General features: G+C 51.4%; 1 protein-coding gene across 3 annotated transcripts in view; it reads right to left on the bottom strand.

Annotated features, from left to right (window-relative positions):
• The window catches only part of GNG7 (G protein subunit gamma 7), a 68,077-nt gene that overhangs the window by 49,864 nt on the left and 3,405 nt on the right, over positions 1 to 14,808 (bottom strand). The window contains exons 1-2 of one of the 3 annotated variants that reach the window (XM_083811164.1): positions 14,465 to 14,542; positions 5,458 to 5,535 (exon numbers count right to left, since the gene is read on the bottom strand). The gene's annotated coding sequence lies outside the window, so the exon portion shown is untranslated. Of the gene's footprint in view, positions 1 to 5,457; positions 5,536 to 14,161; positions 14,350 to 14,464; positions 14,543 to 14,808 lie in introns of those variants that run through there. The other 2 variants (XM_083811163.1, XM_083811162.1) reach the window with 2 other exon arrangements.

Genomic DNA, 14,808 nt, shown 5'->3' with positions numbered 1-14,808 from the left:
TCTTCCAGCTCCCCGGCAGGAGGAACTCGCTTTCCTTCCCTCGGACGCTCCAAGATCCGGCGGATCGCAGAGCAGGCAGGCGGCCGATGCTGTCAGCTATTCCTACTGCCGCTAATAAAGAGTGCTATGAAAAGATTAGAGGGAACACGCGACACGAGACTCACGGAGTCCTTCTGCAGGAAGAGCCTGCTGTATGAGCAGTCTTTACGACTTTTAAAGAATGCTTGAATATGTGACAGAGGGTAAAAATCAAAGACACTGCATGCACAAGGTGAACGAGGCACCAGCCCAGTCACCTCTGCAGATAAAGGTCAACGTGCAATGTTCCCGATAACACGATTTGGGATTCCAACGTGAGAATAAGAGAAAACTGCATTTGCGCTGGCTGTGACTTTCGGCTCCTTAGCTCCAGCCTGCTCGTTCAGTGAAGAGACGCGGGTTTTAGGAAGCCCAGAGCCACCGGCAGGCTGTTGGTGCAGAACAGCCGCCGAGCCCTGCCCTGGTGAGAGCGGCGTGCCCGCGCCGTGTTGGTGCCCGCGCCGTGTTGGTGCCAGCGCCGCCCGCCCCCGTGCAGCGCGGTTGGGCAACGCGGAACAGCTCATGGAAAATCAGAAGCTGCCAAATGGCCAAAGGCTCCTTCCGAGGCGTCTGACGGATCCCCTCGTCGAGGAACTTGGGAACTGTTACATGCCGTACCCGTGGGCCAAACTAAAGCATTCCAGGCAGGTACCGCTGACCGGCGGGTAACCAAGGGGCACCGAGCAGCACCGGCACGGGACCGTGATTCACAGCCACGCTGCGATCGCACGAGGTCGGCACCTGCCGCGCGGCACGGCGCGTCTCGCCCGGGCAAGCAGGTTGCAGACCCACAGCGGCGCTTCAGGTTCCCCCAGGACCGACGTCTCGGTGAAGTTAGAGGGAAAGGAACGCGTTACTTGGGGTAAAGGCGCTCAGACCAGGCTTGAAATTAAAGAACCTTAATGGGATAACCCAAGCTGGTTGCAATTCTGCTACGTAGTACTCTAAAAATAGGCGAAAGGTACTGGTCCAGAGGTAGACTTTGTCCAGTCTCCAAAAATAGACACCCAAAAGTAGTAAATCATTACCAAGCAATTGCATCTGGACAACCAATGCAAAACATCCGTGGTAAAGAGAGAGTTCATCAAGCTTTTAACTTTTCCCCATTAATTCCTCCAAGGGACGAGCAGATTCCTCGTTCCTTGCCCACAGGAGTCCTGCCATTTTCCAGCACGCGGCCCAGGATTTTTGCTAAGTAACAGCTGCCACAGCCAGCGCACATTTGCTTTTGGAAGCAAACTGCTGGTTGTGAAGTTGCTAGGAGGTCTGTGCTGGCAACTTGCTCTGGAACCTTTTTTTTAAGTCCTAAAAAGGGAAGGCTTGGAGGAGAGGCGAGCAAGAGGGGCCTTCCCCCCGGCCTGCAGGGCTTCACACCTCCAGGGACCTACGCTGCAAGCTGCAAGCCCGCAGGAGCCATTCAGCGGGCCCCCCACCAGTACATCTGTCGCTTTGAGGCCCCTCCACGGGGGGATTTCTGAGCAGCAGCTGCTCCTGTGAAGCTCGGCTCCTTCGGGTTTCTGAGAGCAACAGGAAACGCTGCCAGCAGCTGTGCTGCCCGAGGACACAAAGCAACGCGGCCCCCGCGCACCACCGCCGGCACAAAGGACCCGTGCACAAGCAGCTTCACGGGCGGAAGGTGCAACTCTAGACCTGTTGTCCTGTAAGAAATAATTCCTAATTAAGTGTAGAAGGCCTCACAAAGCCATCAGCAGAGGCGAGCAAGGGCAGCTAGCACGGAGCTGCCTGCGTTCCCACCCCGTGCCAGGCTCTGCCGAGCAGCCGGGGTGCTCGGAAGCACAGTTCCTACACGATCCTGCATTCCTGCTCAGGCTTTGTTTTTCCTCGGAGCAAAAGAGGAAAAAGTTCAAAATAAACCCTGCAGACAGCAACATTCCATTCGCAAGAGTTCATTCTCAAAAGGAACGGGACAAACTAATTCCTCAGTAAATATTTGGGGTTACAACTCCGCTTCGCACCATCGCCTTCAACGCTTCCACGGGTTCAGGGAGCCAGTAATAGACTCAGGCCACCAGCCCGTGGAAATAACAGGACTTATTTCAGCAGTAACAGAGCTATTTTTAAAAGTTTTACTTATGGGATGCCAATTTCCTCAAGCTGTTTGGAAAATGAAATGTAAAAGCGTACAAACACTAATGGAACAAAAAATGCGCTATAGCAACAGCCTCCTCTTGCTAGGAGATACACCAGATATGTTCCGGACTTTCCAATTCTCTTTCATCCCACAATCACCTTTTCCTCCGTTTAGACAACAGACTAAGAATAGCAACAAAATAACCTCTATGTCTGCAGCAAAAAATATTTGTTTATGGAGAAAGTTTGTTCCTAAAAAAAATAAAAATCTGCCAGTTTTAGCAAATGCCTCCAGCTGTTACAAAGAGATCAAACCAGGGACAATGCACTTCTTCACTCGAGGGATGCTCACGTTTAATGTGATTAGATTAGCTCAGTGTCTCTGCCAAGCAAATAAGCAACACAAGAAGTCCTTTTATGTCGCTGACAACCTCCTAAAAATCGGAGGAATTTTAAAATGTACACCAACCTAACAACTGCTTGCAACAGGAAGAGGAGGTGAAAGAGTATCCAGCTGAAGCAGCAAGGGAGAATTCATTACACTGTAAATACCAAAGCGAAACACAGATGGGATACTGAGGTTTATAATTCTTAAAGTGCCATTATAAAAGTGCACAGGCATTTGCTGTTAAATATTATGACAGGCATTCAGCAGGGTAATGTATAGCTATTTTCATAGTTGCACCAACAATTCGAGAACTGTTCCAGTAAAACAAACACAAAACATCAACAGGCTGTTGACTTCAAATCACTAAAACTGCCACGCAAAAAAACCCACGATGACAAACTATCAGTGCTTCCAAGCTAGCACTAAAGCACTCCCCAGGGAAGGGATCTTTCCCCTTTCCTACAGGATGGGTAAAGTTCAATCTGTTCTGCCATTACAGAAAGTGAAAAGGGAGCGACGAAAAACGTCTTCTCGAAGGAAAGGAAGGGTTTGAAAGCAAGGTTAATTGCTTGGTTTTAAACGTGGATATTTCTCCTGGGATACATTTTTATCTCAAAGCAACTTCTGAGGTTATTTCAATGTGCTTTCATGTTATACAAGTGCCCTATCTTCTAGAGGCTATCAAGCAGTTTTATATAGCCAATTAGCAAGAAAACTAACTAAAAGCCTTAATGAACCCTGAGAAAAGGGGGTGCTCTTGATGCATCAGTGATCACAAGGCCAGGGAAGCATCGTTTCTGCAAGATGCAAGTCGCCAACAAAGATGTCTTCGTGTAAATCTAGAAACTAAACAAAACTCGAGAGGATTAAACCCAGCTCCCTAAATACCAGAAAGGTGCTGAGGGCCCTGCCTGGCAGCGACAACCTGCTGGCTGCTCACCGTGCAGAGCTGAACAGAGCAAAAGGTTCACAAACGGCTCCTGAAAATAGAAGCCAAGTCCAGCAGTGGCGACTTGTTCATAGCCCTGCTTCAGGAATGGCTTAAAAAGGGAAAAAAAGCAGGCGGCGGGTTGGGGAAGAGATGCATGCTTACATACTTCAGTAAAAATCTGCCTCTTCAGTGAAGAAAGATTTGCTTTTGAGACGGAGACTGGCATAAGCATTTCCTGCTTGGAGCCCTGAGGCGATATATTACAATATAACAACCTCCATCAGCTTTCCTTTTTTTGTTTTTCTCCCCGATTTCCTTATGTTTCGAATTAACTCTCCAGTCCACTCTGACTCACAGCAAGGCTCGATGCTGATTCCATGAAAATCGCTCCCTTCTTGGAGGAGACACCAAGTGCAAAAAGTAGGGCAAAATGACGCAAGTGGAACCGACAGGCGACATTTCTCATGAAAGTGAGGCAACAGGAAGCACCGCTGTACTCCTGCCACAACCCGGGGAAAGGACGACCAGCCGCATGATAAAACACAGCTCCTAATACATTTGCTAATGAGCGTGCCAGTCAATTACTCATTCCAAATTGATTTAAGGACTCAGGCTCTCTCAGCTTTCTGGAGGCTGACGCTGCTCCTCTGATCACGAGCAGCTCACGCCTGGAGCTGCAGCGCGGTCCAGCTGCCAGGGACACACTGCCCTCTCTTGGAGATCCCACTCGGAACCCAGGCTCCAAAACCAGCCCTGCGGAAGGATGCTGAAGACCAAAGAGCTGCTGGCATCTCTCAAAAACTAAACTTCTGCCCGAGAGGCAAGTCAGGGACAACAAGCAACGCTGCCTGATGTATTGCTTTGAAGAAAGAAGAGGAACGTCTATCGGAAGAGCCGCGGTTAAGGTAGGCCAGTTTTAACTGATAACCTTGAAGGTACCGTCCTATCAGAACTTTAATCTTTTCACCTGGAATGAAAGGCAGACAGCGCGTGGCACAACTGTGCCTTCCCTGGAGTATAACGTAACAGCTAAAAAGCATGGTGATGCCATGTTAACAATCATCAAATAAGGTAATGCATTAAAAAAAAAAAATCCAATTTACAGACAACGGCTACCTCAGGAAATCGGGTTTCTTTGTGACCTTGGGGCAATTTTACATCCTACTGAAATCAAAGGGACTCTGAGCAGCTAAATACCCTCACAGACATGGACTTCTACGTTTCAGCCCCCCAGCAGTGAAACAGGAGCAGTCTCCACCTGAAAGTCGGAGCTAAAACCAGAGGCTACTGCTCAAAGCAGCCACCCTTGCAGCGCTCAGAGGCCCCAGTGTACCACTGGGAGCAGCAGCCTAGCTGTCCTGCCATCAGAAAGCTGCAGTTGTTACCGCTACCTAAGGTGCCTGAAGTTTCGTCATAATTTATCGAGCAGCCCTCAGAGGAACACAGCCTTCAAAGACAATTATTTAACCACTCACCCCTCGCATGACTAAGGGACCAGCTGATGCAGGGTACACGGAGATCTAGCACTCAGTGCTCTAGACAGAAAAGGCAGTTCAATTACTGCCCTGCGTCCAGCCCTGAAAAAGCACCTTTTCAGCCCGAAAGCAGGGTGTACAGAGGTGCTCGCGGCAGTGACAGGATTGTAAGCGGCAGATCTCGATGCGCAGGGCAGGAGCGGAGCAGCCCTTCCTGAGGCTGCTGCGTGACCGACCCTCGAGTTACAGCCTTTCAAGGAACAGAAGACAAAATTGCAAATGCCAGCTGTTTGTGAGTTGTTACCCGAGCAGTGCTGAGGCCTTGGTCAAACCACCTCCGGGTGACTCTGAGCGTGCTGCTAGCACGTTCGTGCTGCTCACCTCGTAAGGTATCTGTGGTTTGGGGAATCAAGGATACAGAGACCTGAGGAGTTAACTGTGAGGCAGGAGGGATAGTTTGGGAAGCTTTTTGGTGTGCTTCTGCATAAACATACCTGGTTAGGGAGCGTTCACCCTGCCGCCTTCAGAACAAAGGCAGATGAGCTCTCTGGCTTGAGAAATGGCCAGTTCTCCTAAAAGAAAGGAAACAGAGAGAGTTTTCAGCAATTAAAACGTTACTGCAGGGAATGCTTGCTACTCTGCAAAGATCAGGCTTTGATCCAACCGGCTGAAGCACCTCACATCTTTATTTTTTTTTAAAAGACAGCAGACATCACAGCCATCCAGCTACAAAGACCCTTCTCACGCTGACAGACACAGGCAGTACGTTCTCCCTGTGTGAAACCAGGCCGGACCCGGCTCTCACGGAACTATTTCGGGTCACCTAGTAAGAATGAGGGAAATGTCACATGGATTCACGGGTTAGCAAGCCAGCAGCTATGCGGGTCAGCCGGCTTTAAGGCCGACTGGAGGCAGAGCACCTGGCTGCATTCAGTGCAGTTCAGGCTGGAGTCTGAAGATGGCCCCACGATCACAAGGGATGCCAGGCGCTCCTGCCTCCCTGCGCAACAGAAAAAAAACATCACCGGGCACACAAAGAGCGGAGAGATATTCCGAATGCTTAGTCAGCCATCAATCACATGTTATTTGTCATACGCTGACAGCGGAGATGCTGTGAAGGCAAGGAAGCAGTCACATACATGCATTATATATTTCTAAAGATGTAAGGCTGCAATACAGGAGCTACAACAAAAGAAACCAGAGAAAAATAGCATGAGCAACTCAGGGAAGTCAAAAAGAAAGAGAATGACAAAGATAGATTTAACTAAAGAAAGGGAAGGGGAAGGCATATCTGCAGTATTTCATTTTTTGTTCCTCCTCACAATGATCAAATTAAAAAGCCCACACACTTAAATTAAGTACAAGTTAGAGGGGAGTTGGAAATACAGTCATTCAGAATCACTATTTAGGTTAGGAAAATTGCTGCATTATATTCCTTTGTCAAGCGGCAGATGATGAAATCTGCAGGAGAAAATGCGGAATTTGGACCCATCTCACATGAGAGCCAGAAGGAAAGCCGGGGGGCCACGGGGACGGTTTCCGAGCAGCCCCGAGGAGCCCTGGCCCCATCGGCAGCACCCAGCACGGCGCGTGCGACGGCGGCCGGACACAAGCAGCGAGCCCGACCTTCTCCCCTGTGTCCTCAGCGGCTACGGCCAGCCCTAAGGCCACCCTCAGACCTGGGCCACCACGTTTTAGGCCCCAACACTGCTTTATTTTTATTTATTTTTCAGACAACCGGCTACGCAACAAACATAAAAAACAGAACTGAGGCGGGGGAGCAGGGCCCAGTTAGGGCTGCGATTCTCCTTTGCCCAGGAACCTGCACTGTGTTTAATTCATACCCTCGAGAATACCTCTGATAAAAAACCCTGTCTCCACAGGCGCTGAGCAGGATTCGTCCCTGACTTAGCACACCACCGCCATTCCCCCTCCTGGGCCCGAGGCCCCAGCTGCCACCACAGCGCCCGAGGCCCAGCGAGACCCCTCAGGGCTTGGCCCCCGACAAGGCCCCTCCATACGTTAGCAGAGAAATACCCTCCAACACACAACAGAGGAAGCACAAAGGGAGCAGGGAACGTTAGCGTTATTATTTTAGGCAGCCACAGGCTTAGGCTTCCTTTAAGGTGTGATCAAAGCAGCAGGCGTGCCGGCCTGTCCTCTGCGAGGGCAGGTAGCTGCGTAGCTCGTTTCTAGAGGGAATTGTTTAACGTCTAATCATTAACAGCAAAAAAACACCCCAGATAAAAGTCAGCCAGCGACAGACCAACGCAGTGATGCATTTCAAGTCAGCAGAGTCGTTACAGTCACCAGGAAGCACGGGATGTTTGCTTGTTCCTGTTATGGCCCTACCGTGTTTCCCCTGCAGAGGGGACAGCTTCGCAGGAAACAATATAAATGAGAATTAGAAGTAGTCATCTCTTTGTTCTTCCAGCCTCCCTCCTCCAAGCACCACGAGCAGCAGCAGCAGGACCAGGCGTGCTCGTGCGTTCCGGCATTTCAAGCTGCTGCTGCCATTACATGGCGAGGGGTGGCGGTGGCATCGCGAGCCCACACGCCGCAGGGGCTGAGTCGGAAAGGGGCTGATGTCCACCAGCCCGGCCGCTCACCGGCACAAACCCCAGCCCCTACGGCACCAGGAGTCCCCAAGAGCCTGGCCTGAAGGAGGCACGGGGAAATGGGAGGCACCGGCACGTGGCTATGGTATACACCAGGCGCAGATGCGGCGCATGCGTCTGATCCACGCTGGCCTCCTACCTACAGCCTCCGAGCATCAAACGGTGCGGCCGACGTGGCTCCGACCCCACTGTCAGGTGCTGCATGAGGACAGGAGGAATGTCGAGGTCTCTCGGCCTCCCAGGGAGTCTGCAGCACGAGGACACCCATGGGACTGGCCCGCGATGTGCCATCACCTGCAAAGGGAGGCGTTCGGCCCTGTCCTATCAGCCCAGGTCAGAACACAGAGGAGCACCGGGAGCAGAGCCCCCCACCCCTCCTCGAGCACCCCTGGGTGCCCCCTGAGCGCAGGGACGCCCATGAGGTGAGGCAAAAAATAACCCGGCGCTGGGCCACTGCATCTCAAGGGGATGCAGAGCTTTCTTCGTCTTGCCTACCAGAGGTGTGTGGACTCCAGGGATGAGCATGAAGAAACCACACCAGAAGTGCCACCTGCATCGCCCTCGCTAAACCTTTCCTCGTATGTTTATCATTTCACCCTCTCCCAAAAAAAACACACTTAAAATAAGCATAGCAGCACCCTCCCTGCCCAGCTGCTCTGCAGCAGTGGGCGAGACGAGGGTGCTTCTACCACACACACGTTCCAGGAGCTTCGCGCTGAAATCCCAAGAAAAATGACTTGGGATTATGACATGGCACCACAAAACAAAATGCTCGCTGGTTTTAACGGAGCCGTTCGCCATTCGTTCTTAATCTCCTCGCTCTATATTTATAGCGAAATACTCAGATAACACGCAGCTATGCCGTGCTTGAGAGCTCCACGCAGAAACAGGCTTCTTTAAAGCATATTTGGAAAGGGGTATCTGAATAATACTTTGCCCTTTGGTAGTTTCTTTTAGCAAAAGCTCTCAAAAAGCAATAGCTTGTTTCCCTACTAACCTGGTGCTGAAAATATCAACTGCCTCATTATAATCGTGTTACTGCTCCTGAAAACCCGTAATCGGAGACTTGGGAAGGAACTGAAACGTGCTGCCCCAGAGCACTGCCCTAACGCGAGCGGTGCTCTTTGTGCCACCGGGAACATCAGCCCTCCACCCGCAGACGCGATGCAAAGCCAGAACCAACACGTACGCAGGGTCCTTACAAGGTCAACTGAATTTCAACTCCGCTTTTAGCACCTCCGCACAACAGCTCGGTCGTCTTCACCCAGACAGCTAACGAAGCTGAAATCAGCACACACACCTCGTAAGATCAGAGCAGCAGCCGCTATCGGTAGAAACCTGAAAAGGCTTCAAATGGCACCAAAAGCCCACTCCTAGCAAGAGCTGCTCCCGTGTCACACAGCCAAGAAAGCAAACTGATATTTATACAAATGGATTAGAGCTGACTCGTCCATAAATCGTGGATTTATGATTCACGCAAAGAAATCAGCAAATTCGCATTCACAGACAGGGACTTGCCAGCTCTCGGTGCGCAGGTGAGAGAGGTCACAAATTTATGAGCTCTCACTTACGAGTCCATCCCTCTCCAGCACATTTACAGAGCTCGCGAAACCTTGAGAAGAGTACTTGTAGACAAGTCTGCCAGCGAGCGTTCGGCTCCCTGGATTCTTTACAATGCTCATTTCCTCCGGTCGAACAGAAACGCACGCAGGTGGCAGGGACAAGCATTAGATCATGCAACAGGTTCACCTGCTCCTTAACCTTCTCCTCCAGCAAGAAGCTCCAGAAAAAGCTTAAATTAGGATGCTACAGTACACACCGCCGCGCTGGAAGGGAGGTGCAAGAATCGAGAGCAAGAGCACTGTCAGCTTGCATTATCCTCCGGTTTTCCTGGACAAAATTAAACAGTGGTAGTGAAAATGGCTTTTTCTTTCAATATTCTCACTGAAGCTTGGCCTGCAGGCCACAGGACCAAGTGCCTACCACGTGAAAACGTAAAACACCAAGTTTTAGGAACTCTACTCAGTGCTACCAGTACTTGGAAGAGGAAACGCTCCTGTTCAGGCACAACCTGCAAGCAAGCTGACGTATCAGCAAAAAATAAAGAAGTAAAGGTGGCGTGGGCAAAAGTCTCTCAAACGTTGTTACAGGACTACGTGGTAGTGTCCGAGACCACCCTCGTTCCCGCCCCACCGTTACATCCTGTTTTTTATCATCTGCAGGTTGTGCCCTTGTTTCTTGGTTTGAAGGAACGGGAATTTACATTGCCGTACCACGCACTGCAAGCAAGCAGCCAGCAAGACTGAAACGGAGCCAACACACAGGTTAGGCTCCCTTTCACAGTAATTAAAAAAAGCACTATATTTGATTAACTTTTACCTCGTATGCACTTAAAAAATTCCAGCAGCGTTTGGGTAACTGCTCAAAAGAAGGCGGCCGCATTGCTCTGCCCGGCGGCCCCAAATCTGGCCCGTGGGGAATGGGGTTAGCAGGGTACGATCAGTCCCGCAGGAATTTGAACCCGTATTTACCACATATCGCAGCGGCACTCACACGGAGAGAGTGCAGGGGGAAGGCTTCACTTACGCAGCCAACAACAGCCTCAAGAATGACACGATTAAATCGAGGAGCAAGGGTTAAGTGCATGAGGCCAGCAGCTCGAGCAAGTCCTCAGGAGCTCAGCCGCTGTGCCGGAGACCCCTCGGCTTCTCGAGACGCCTGCACACGCGGACTTTGGCCCCAAAACGCCTCGTGGGTGCCTGGCAGGACCCGCACGGCGCTGAACCTTTGAGCCACCAGCCCCAGCAGCCCCTCTGTGCACCGGGAGCCCTCGACAAATTCCCTACACCATCAGCAGCTTTGTCAAACCCCGGCTGAGATTTCCTGCCCCTCTTCCTGACCGCCCTGGAGACGCTCGCATCTCCCCAGCGCTGGCACAGCTTCCCTTTCCCTCCCCAAACTCGGGAGCAGCAATTCGGGAGCAGCCGGCTTTTGGATCGCAGCGGTAAGCGCAAGCAGGGCTTCGCCTGCAGACAGATCGTGTTTCACCTACCAAATAACAGCATATACCCGACTATCCAAACACGCTCTCCCAGCTGTTATTTACTGAAGAGAGTAGGAAGTGGTTACTCTCTCGAGCTGCAGCTAAACCACAGCAACTTTTAATTTTTTCTCCTTAATGCAGTACGAAGGGAGCGCAGTAACGGAGCGCACAAAAGAGATGCGCACAATACATCTCCTCTGTTGGTTGACAACCCTCTGCTATTTCGGGAATGCTCATCCGCAGGTGGAATTGGATTTGTGCTCCCATGACTGACAACACAACTCACTCGACTCCGCTCCATCCTGGCCTATGGCAGCTGCTGCTATTTTGAGCACCGTGTCGTTCCAGCGCTGCCGAACGGTATTATTCCAAAGGCGAGAACGTTTCCCTAACACGAGACTTTTCACGTTTTTAAAAGAAATCATGGGGTTTTAAGAACTTTCGCAAGAGAGGCGAAGACCCCTCTCCAGCAAAGCCAGGCTCTACCTGCACGAACGGGCTTTGGGAAGCAAGCCCCGGCGCTGCTGAGACCATCGCCACGAACCGAGCCGCAGCCCCGCAGCCCGCTGGAACGGGCTGAGCACCCCGACCTGCGCCGTCACCAAGGTCCTTCGGCAGCGAGCAGGAAAGCTTGCTCTGTCCCCTCCGTCCTGACAAGGGCCTTGCCTTCTGGCAGCGGACTGATAACGGAGTCCTTCAGAAGGCACCGCCGCAGCCAGCCTGTGCTGGACCTGTCCCCAGAAGCATCCGTGAATGAAGAAGACAGAAAAACATGATGCAACACTGAGCGGATAACACACTAAAAAAAAATAAATCACATCTAGCACGTATTTTTTCCACGCGCGGGCACCACAAACATTTTTCACAAACATGCACCAAAAGAGCAGCTTCTCCTTGAAGGCTTCAGAAACGTGAGAGCTAATTGCTCCTTAGGAGCCTCTACAAAGCGTCAACCCAGATCCCTAGAAAGGAAAGCTGAGGGTGGGATAATAAGGCGAAGAATGTTAACCACCTAATTAGTAAGCAGAGGGAGAAGAGCTCTGCCACCCGTCAGAAGCGCTGACTTTTCCGAGCCTGACGCTGACCTGCGTGAGCACCCCAGTTCAGCCAGCAGCACTGATCTCGGGCATTCACCCCCAGGTCCGCACCGTGCGCTGCTGCGAGCCCAAGGACCGGCCCAGCTCCGCACCCAAAATCAGCGCAGCTCCCTCCCTGAGCGAGCAGCACCGGCTCCGCAATTAGCCACAAAAGCTGCACCGGGTCAGCCATTGTTTCCGCCTCCAGAAGCTCGTGTCTTGAACGCTGCCTGTAAGGAACAATGCCCGGACAAATTACATTCTGGTCAAGTAGCCACCAGCTGCAGCTCGTATGCACACAATTTTTTAACTAATATTCTGGAGCAAGCCCTTCCTTGTCCTCCAGAAGCTGAATTGCTCGTGCCCCGCGGGGCTGTTAGAAAATAATTACTTCTCTAAACCCACGGGCTACTCTCCCAAAGTAGGTGTGCCCCATGACTAATGTCTGGCAACCAACCAGTTCCATCGGCATTGGTATGCTGCGAGCACAGAGCCGCTGCTGTCACTCGCAACAGCTCCTGCTCTATCTACGCTAACAAATGTGAAATCCTTTTTTCACCCCGGCGTCCTCGCATAATGCCGCACGCCGTTCTGCGGATGCCTTTACGAAGCCTATCTGCTATTTATCACACGCGCTAATAGATCCGTCCTTAAAGCAAATTCTCCAACCTCAACTAGTTTCTACAAGGGACCGTAAAGACGTGTATTTGGGCGCTGACAAATGAATTTGGCATCGCACCTCGGCAGCATAAATCGGCAGAAAAGCGCTCTCGTTGCTCTTCCCAGAAGGAAATTCGCAGCAGGCTCCTAAGCACAGCCCTGCCCGGAGCTCAGCACCGCTGCTCGGAGCCAGCAGAGCACGGGTCTGACACACGGGGCTACAAACGGGCGAGAAAGACACGATGAGATGGTTGTTTCCTTCCGAGTACTTTCACATTCCTCTTAGAGAGGTCTTCCAGTGACAATACTAACCAGTCTTCATTCCCATCTGTACCAAAATCAACTTTTCCTGACCTTAAATCATGGCACAGACCAGCAACGAATTCCACCCCACCTGCAGCCCCCCTCACCTAGCCGAGGCAGCAGCAGGAACACGCGGGGAGCTGTGCAGCGTCCTCTCAGCTCGTACACTGCTGCGCTCCTTCTTTAACAGCAAACGCCCAAGAAACCAACAAAAGCCAACAAAACCAGCTGGGAATCCCTCAGCCACATAAAAGCAGGGTTTAAAGACCATCAGTGCAGATTCCCAGTCTTGCTGTTTCCCCTCCAAACTCCGGTCTCGGTCGTACAGGACTCTGCCTGCTCTCGGCTGCTGGACACCGGTTATTCTCTTCTAATCCTTCCCTGCTTTTCAAACCAATGCCTCCAAAATTAGAGAATAATTCTCTTCTTTCCCCATTTCTAAGCCACAGTTCTGGTCCTTAAGCAGAAAATATGCTCAGTTCCAGGTCCACCTGTGAGCTTCAGCAGGTGCTTTACAGAAGCTCATTTTCTATCCCACCTGATGACCAGCACCACTTTTGTTTCGAGGCTCAGGATCCACTTCTATGATTACAGTTTTGGACATAACTCCAAAACTACGAGCAAAACGATCGCATTTCTTGGCCTTAACTCAGGACTTTTCGTTAAAAAAAAAAGGGAAAAAGAGGCTCTCCGACAAGCCTGTGCTCCTCTTCTCGTAGAGAAGTCGCATAGTGAGATTAAATTCACGACGCCGGTGTTTGGGAATTGCACCATAGCTCATCGCGAGTAACCGAGCAGAGAAGCTGCGATACGTCATGATTTGAGCATAAACACTGATCCTCTGCCAGCAAACAAAGAAGTTACCCTTAGACTGGAGGAAATGAGAATAACCATGACTACAGCAGGAATAATCTCCTAAAAGCAGTTTCTGTAGCACATCTACCGAGCAGCCCCGCCGTGGTTTCAGAGCCGCAGCAGCAAAATCTGAGGGCAAGCAGAGAAGGGTTAAAACACGCCGGAAAAACAGCACAAGGTCTCGCCGCGAGAGCAGACGAGGCAGAAATGGACAAAAAGCCTTCAGGGCTCGCAAAAGCAAACACCCAACTATTCTATACGCTTAAAAATAGATTTCGTTCTTCTGAAGGGGGCAAGGCGAAGGGAGCTTCTGGAGCGCAGCAGCAGCACGTCGGCCCCGCAAGCCGGCGGCTCCCCGAGCGTGGCAAGGAGGGGAGGCTGCCGGAGGGCAGGAGAGGAACGTCCACACGTCCATCCCTCTGTCCATCCTCCTTCCAGCCCCCTCTCCCTCCCTGCATCCTCCCTCCATCCTCCCACCAGCACAGAGCCCACCGCGAGCACTGGCCACGGGCCAGGGCCAGTTTTTTTCCCCTCGCTCGCTCGCCTTTGGAGCGGGATGTTTTTAAAACTGCTCTGACGCAGTCCTTTCCCCAGCTTTCCTCCCCCTTTCTAGAGAGTGAGAGTAAAACAAAGCAGGAGTTACCCGAGCGTTCTCAGCTTTTGCAGCTTCTCAGAGGTCCACCAACAGGGAAAGTCTCTAGCTGCAAATTCAGACGTGCTTTCTGATTACGCAGGCTAGGGTACGGTACAACTTTTTTCTAGCCTGTTAGCAGGAACGAGGAAAAACATGCAATAAATTATGAAAAAGCATAATCCTTAACTAAATTTCCTGTTTTGTGTCTCAGCCTAACAGCGTGCCTGAATTTCCTCCCTTTTTTTTTTTTTTTTTCGTGAGGTCGCAGCCAATCCCTACCCACCCACTTAAGAAAACGTAATCCAAAACTACCGGAGATTTCTGACACGTCTGAGTTTGAAGAATCACCCGAATTCACAGCTCGTTTCCTGCCAAAGTCCAGCTCCTACACCCCTAAAACAGGGATTAAGCCGGAGATCTGCTTCCACCACGTGCGCTGACCACCCCCAGCATGGAGAACCAACCGGCGGCTCGCCAGATTCAGCCCTTCCAAACAAATCTGGTGTCGTGCCCAGCCTCAGCTCCGGTTCTCCCGGGGCTTTTCGGGTATTTTGTAGAGCGGCGGGGCTTGCCGGGAGGGAGGCAGCACCCCGAGCCAGCAGGCACAGCTTTCACTTTCACAAGGGGCGTTCAAAACGAAAACACGGGCGTGTTGC

The sequence above is a fragment of the Anser anser genome (genome assembly GCF_964211835.1).
Source record: "Anser anser genome assembly, chromosome: 25".
Taxonomy (NCBI): domain Eukaryota; kingdom Metazoa; phylum Chordata; class Aves; order Anseriformes; family Anatidae; genus Anser; species Anser anser.
Note: the sequence above shows the minus strand (reverse complement) of the source record. Positions and strands in the feature narration are given on the sequence as shown.